Source organism: Podarcis liolepis (genome assembly GCF_965112155.1).
Source record: "Podarcis liolepis genome assembly, chromosome: 6".
In the NCBI taxonomy this organism is placed as follows: domain Eukaryota; kingdom Metazoa; phylum Chordata; class Lepidosauria; order Squamata; family Lacertidae; genus Podarcis; species Podarcis liolepis.
Window position 1 is genome coordinate 47,160,115 of NC_139559.1, and position 6,524 is coordinate 47,166,638.

A 6,524-nucleotide genomic window follows, 5' to 3' on the forward strand; every position below is an offset into this window, starting at 1 on the left:
ACTATTGGCTTCCTGGTGGGTTATTTTAAAATGTGCTTTCTACCAGGTAGACTGGCAGAAGGAGAGAGTGATATGTCCCATGCCACTCACTTACCTTCATGGAAATCCTGATACTGTAGTCTTTGACTATTAAGTGAGTAGTTAAATGCAAGGTTTATAGCCTAACAGGGGGGTTCCTCCAGTTGTGATTTCTACTGTTAATGGAATATTGTGATCTGGCAACCCGAAGGGAGGGGAGGAATAAGCAACAAGTAGTGTGGTAAATAGGCAAGTAAAGAATTGATAGATGAATTAAGAAAAATAAAATGTGGATCTAATTAATGGAGACATTTGTTTTGATTATCAATTATAGAGATCAATGAATGCTGTTAATGGAAAAAAAAATATTAAACATTACAGTAGATAAAATATTCCGTTAAACGGAAGGCTCTTATTCTTTCTTGGAGAATATATTAGGTTTTAAAGAAACGTAATCTAATCTCAAAATAGTGTTCATGGGAGTTGGATGTAATCTAGGTTTATATTTATATTTACTTTTGTAATACAGCTTGATGTGGAAATTTTAAAAATTAAGGGGGAGGGGAGCAATTGGGCTGAACTGTCAATACTGATTTGAACAAATCAACCAGTTCTTTGGCTGTGGACTTATAGTTTATATTCAGTAAGTTGGACATTAACTCTTCAGTTCTGGGGCAGGGACATCCTGCAATAGACAAAAAATAATAGAGGGAAATGCACTTTGTTGTACTGTGCTCTTCTCCCACTTCAGCAGCAGCAGCCTAAGCAATGGAAAAGTACAGCCAATGAAGGGAATGTCTTGCATTAAGGTGAACAAACTCGGATCCTTCAGTGGAGGAGGCCCCTGTTCAAGAGTTGTACCTTATGCCTCAGGGAAACCGACCCTGTTGCCACTATGAACTTAAAGACTGGAATAAGTTCCCAGTGGACAACTTTCTTGCTCCTAGTCTATGGATCACATGCAATCAGTATAAACTAACAAAACATCTCTCACTAACCCTCTCAGCAGCAGACAACATTTTAATCTGCCTTTGAACTGTGTTTTGGCCTGTTGGGGAAGGGTGGTCCATGCAACTGAAGGGTTCTAGCAGCAGACCGCTGAAGGAGGTTTGAGTCCACATGCAAACTCTCTCAGGTGACTTTTCAGTGTGCACAAGGAAACAAAAACACACCAGGCCTCACAGCAGAAACCCTTTCCCTTGGGGACGGGGCAGCCTGGGCTGTGTCAGAATCCAGGCCCTTTCCACGTGACAAGAGCGCGCAGCAATCTCGCTCTGCCAGATGCTAGCGGCCCTCCTTCCATCCACAGCAAGATTAAAGTCGCAGGCGGCGGGAGGGGGGGTGGGAAATGTTGACTATAAATTTGCGAACATCTACAAGCCCCTCCGAGGGGGGAAATCCCTCGACTAATTACACGGCAGGGAAAGGAAACAGCTGTAATCACCCTCCCATTGGATACGATGGCTGTCCATCTTCCTGCACTGCGGCCAATAGCAGCACACAGCGCGCGGGCGAGAGCGACGTGTCCCTACCTGAGCCAATGAAGAAGGGGAAGGTGGGCGTGGCTAATGGTGTCCCGGTTATGAGGGCGAACAAGATGGCGGGCATCGGTTTCCCTCTCTCTCTCCCCCGCGTTCTCACCCACTCTCTCTCCCTTCTCAGCCTCGGTATAAAGCGATGTGGAGAAAGCCCCGCTCCGCAGCTCGGAGGGCGCGAGGCCTCCTCAGTCCCGCCACCCCCTCACCGCCTAGTCCGGTCACCTTCCCGCGACCCTGGGGGCGCCGCTGAGGGAGGGAGGGAGGAACGGGGCTGCAGGCAAGCGGGCGGCAGTGGTGGCGAGGGCGGGCGCGTCCTACGGTCTACTTGCCTGTCCTCCTCCGTGGCGGCGCCGGGTCTTCTGCGGGAGGGACGGGCTCACGCCGTCGGGGAGGGGAGACAAGATGTCGGCTCGGCGCGCTTCCCCTCAGCGCCTCCCCTTCATAGCCGCGGCTCCCGACCTGCCTCGGACCCGCCGCCCGCTCGCTTCAGCTCCTCCGCCGCGGCTCCGGCTCCTGTTGCGGGGTGGGGGGAAGGGAGCGAGGGAAGGCAAGATGGAGGCGGCGGCGACAGGAGCGCAGCCCGGCCAAGCGATGGAGAGAGGGAGAAGGGGGGGGAGGGAAGGAGGCGGCGAGGGAGGGGGCTGCTACCGCGCTCCGCTCTTTCTCTCTCCCCCCCGGTCAGGGACCGCCCCCCCCTTGCGTTTTCCTCCCTGGACACAAAGCGTGGAGGCCCGGCGACAGCGGTCAGGAGCGGGGTTGGGGGGGGGGGGCACCGAGATAGGCTAATGAGCGCCGTCGCCACTCGCCTTCCCGCTGTGGCGGGCAGAGCTTCGCGGGTTGGTACTCCCAGGCTCGCTAGGTTGCATTAGGGGTGGGGGCGACCCTGGGGAGGCCCCTGTGGGGAGCACTTCGGGGACCGATCAGCAGGCTGGGGGGCATGGGGAAAAGGTGCCCACGTCGATCGAGCTCATAGGCTACATGGGTTCCTCCTGGTGCAGAGTCCTACGGGCTTTTTCCACCCATGATCAAATTCCTACAGGAAGTCACTTCCCTGTAGGCATACATAGATGAATCCCACTGCTGCATGTTGAGCTTTTAACACGTGTATAGTTGCTGCAGGCTTTGGGAACCTGGTCAGCAAGTGACAAGTGTTTGGGTATCGCATGGTGTTTTCGCTGGTTCCTGTTACAGAGTTGCTCTCCTCTTGTGTGAAGCAGTCCTAAAGTAGGCCTAGTTCCAAAAAGCACATGAGGTGGTGAGACTATGTCCGGACTGTACCACTGCTATTGAAGACTCAGGTTGGAACCCTGGCCAAGAAAATATTTGTACGCACATAGTACATTCCAAATACAGGCTTTCTGTTTTAGCCGCTGGTTTATTTGATTTCATAGATTGCACACATGCAGAGAGCTTTGTTTTCCTTTGCTGCAGCAAACAATTCACAAACTATAACTGTGTGCTACCACATAACAAATTTGAGTAAAGTGATACCGTACAAAAAGTTGAACAGTATTAGAAGTACAGTCCTTGTGATGCAGGTTCATGACATGCTATGTTTTTCAGGTAACAGCCTGTTTCTAGTTTCATACTAAAGTGCTTAACTAAGAGTAGGAGAAATGGCTTTGTACAAACACCCAGTCTTATTCTCTCTGTGGTGTATCCAGCTGAGTATATGTAGCTATGAAATATTTTGTAATCCTTCAAATAATCTTATTCCAAGGGGGTGTCCCTACCTTATGAGGAAAACTTGGTTGTCAATGTTACCAGCTTAATGGGGTGCTCCGCTTTATTATTTCAAGGCAGTAAAGAGGAGAGAAAGTAATACCATTTACTGCATGAAAGCAGATTAAGGGTTATAACCTCTCCCTAGTGTATAAAATTGAGTAATCTGATAGGTGACACTTTCATACTGTGTATGAGCACAGCCAGATAAAGACGTGTATTTTTGTTCTTTATGCCAAGATGGCATATTTATATATTCCAAATCCTACCCTAGTAAAGAACAATAGGCATACTATTTGGTTTGCACAACTTTAGTTGTCACTGAGTTACAACTACCTACAGCAAGGCACCTAGCAAATACACTGAAGTCACTGATGGAGGATCCTGGGACTGTGACCTTTCCAGATACACAGTTGAAGAACTCTTATTCTCTAATGCTAGCAAGCTATACTGACTTCAGAACTGTAGTTGTTGGGCACCTCATATTAAAAAGTTTCATTTTGTTTATGGAGAATGTTTGAAAGGTGTATACCTACATGTACGCCTAGCATCTACATGCCGTAAATGATGCATGTAAATCAACTAGCACTTCTGATATCTGAGATTGAAATTACCGGTACCATACTTCCATTCTAGTGGCTGCTGTATACTGTACTGTACTGACCGCAGCATCCTATTTCACAAAGGTTTTCAATTAGCAATACATTTTCAGTTAGTAATAATCACACCTTGGATGTCTATCCTCAGATGTCTGAGATTGAAAGGATCAGTGTAGATGGGCTTTGCAAGCCTTCCCACACTCCTGCTGTCACTGCCACTGTCTACCCTTCACTCCCCTCTACTGCACTTCTGTCGCTATGGGATGTGATACTAAAATGCAGGGCTCCTTCTGTCGGCAGTATGGGGTGGGATGAAGGGGACAAGTCACTCTCCAATACTGCAAGTCACATTGGCTGTTACTGGGGGGGGGGGGTAGGAAACTCTGCACCTCACTTGTCCCCTTCGTGGTAAGTGGCAGTGGCCTGTGGTGTCTGGATGCCTGAAAAATCCCACCCATGCTTGCTTTACTGACCACTACTGCAGTGAAATCAAGCTGGGGTTGAGTTTGTTGGTGTCTCTGGTAACATCCCTCTTACATCATGGATGTTGGCAAATGGGATTTTTAGAAGGCAAAATAATATTAGAACTAGAGCTGTCATAGGCAGATTATATGCCTGTAATCTGGCTGCATGGTGGTCCCACTCATACTACAACAAGCTGCAGATTCAAAAAGAGCAATCCTTCCCCACCCCCCCAAAAAATCATTTTTTTAAAATAGGCTCCTGAATAGACATCTGAGTTAGCCAACAGTAAAGTAATATAGGGTACCCAACTTTTCATATTAAGCATCCAACAATTCACTTCATTGCTGTCATAGCATTTAACTTTCACTGGCAGCAGGGCTTTGCTGATGGACAGCAAATGGGAATAAGTGCTGGTTTAACAGCATGCCTATATAAAAGAGTGAAAAGGTACCACAACTTGCAGCATGAAACTAGGATTGGAAATAACAGTATATTGAACAATGGAAGAGGGAAATGCACATCAAAATGATTTTTGGAGCGCTAAAAGCAACGGTGGCATTGCAGGCAAAAGCTATGTGGAATAAGCAGATAAAATGACTCAGATAGATACTGACAGGAAACAGATGACATTTTCAAAACAAACACTCCTGCTTGCAAATGAGATGCCTCCTTTTATTGCCACATCAATTTGGCTTTCGGAAAGTCGCATATTTCCATTCCTTATGATGGGGTCTTCTGAACAATAGATAAGAATGGAATTTGTACAGTAAGTGCTCAATCTGACTGATGCTCTACTGCCAGTGTGTGTTGGCAGCACCAACACACTATGGCCATTCCTAATATTTCACTGCTGACCAAAGCCCATCCTGGCATAGAAAGCTGCTAGCACATTTTATTTTGTTTTATTGTGTGGTATTCTAAGGGTCACTTAGCCAGTGCAGGAACTTAAATGTTGTTGCAATTCAATCCCTATGTCCAGGGGCCATTCCGGAGGTAGAGGAGCTGGGAAGCCATCCTTAGTGATTGGTTGCAGTTCAATGCCTGTGTGTCAGGGGGCCATTCTCAGCGTAGAGGAATCGTGAGGCAAGCCTGTTCTGTTTTGGAAGTCACTGATGATCTGTTATGGTAGCTGGCTGTGGTCATTTCCATCCACCCCTTTAAAAGTACCGGTATCTGTTAAAGTTCAGTTTCTCACATTGCATTAAGTTAGTCAAGGGAATAGGGAAGTAGCTAAGTTCTGACAAAAGATTGTGTACTGGTTATGATGGGTCTGGAATGAAAGAGATTACAATCCCCCCTTTTTTCTGGGTTTCCATAATGTCCTTTTTCCCAGAATTCCCCACAGGTTGAATTCTCCAGAATTATCTGCCACAGGTTACCTTTGTCTATGATTCCCAAAGCAAACCAATACTGGTTTGTTTTTCTTTCCTGAATACCCTATGTTTTTGTCCTGTCTAGCAAAGAAGGAAAATTTTCCCTAGAGTTTGCACCTCTCTTAGTTCCCATGAACAGGCAGCAATCGGAATCCAATGTGCATGGAAAAATCTAAGAGACTCAGGGCACTTCCAGACTTGCTTTTCTGCAGGTGGGATTTCGCCACATGCCATATAATTGCACAATTGAAGTGAATTTGGGCTCTTACATTATAAATCCACCCACCCACCCCCCAGAAGGAGGAGGAAATGGAAATGCAGTGGAAAGGTTTGGGATACTAATTGCTAGATGCTCAAGATGTCAAGTATTAAACCTGGGACTTTCTGCATACAAAAGAGATGCTCTGCCACTGACCTAAGCCCTCCCCTAGTTCAGAATGGTCATAATGTAGTTAACACTTACAACATTATTTCTGTGTTATGTTAGCACTTTAAAATGTTGACACATTGCGTTTAATAATGTGGCCTCATATCAGGCAAATGAGAATTGAGGTGTCCTAAATCAGAAATCACTTCCAGCTCCAAAATATTTCACCTGTATTCCTTGTGGTGCCCTCAAAGAAGTAGGAAAAAATTGTCACTATCTTACATAAGCCTTATTTTATTTCTAGAAACATTGGGATGGTTTCTACTAAGTCATACTCAGAGTAGACCCATTGAAATCAATGAGCCAGAGTTATCTGTGTTCATTAACTTCAGTGGTCTATTCTGAGTAGGACTAGTACTGAATACCACCCCTTGTCAGTTTT

The 6,524-nt window shown here is 46.4% G+C and overlaps 1 protein-coding gene across 9 annotated transcripts in view; it reads right to left on the reverse strand.

Moving 5' to 3' along the window:
* Positions 1-3,748, reverse strand: part of BRPF3 (bromodomain and PHD finger containing 3) — a 35,355-nt gene extending 31,607 nt beyond the window's left edge. For 2 of the 9 annotated variants that reach the window (XM_083509377.1, XM_083509373.1), the window contains exon 1: positions 1,886-3,747. The gene's annotated coding sequence lies outside the window, so the exon portion shown is untranslated. Of the gene's footprint in view, positions 1-94; positions 216-1,016; positions 1,254-1,881 lie in introns of those variants that run through there. The other 7 variants (XM_083509376.1, XM_083509381.1, XM_083509378.1 and 4 more) reach the window with 7 other exon arrangements.
* Positions 3,749-6,524: the final 2,776 nt, after the last annotated feature.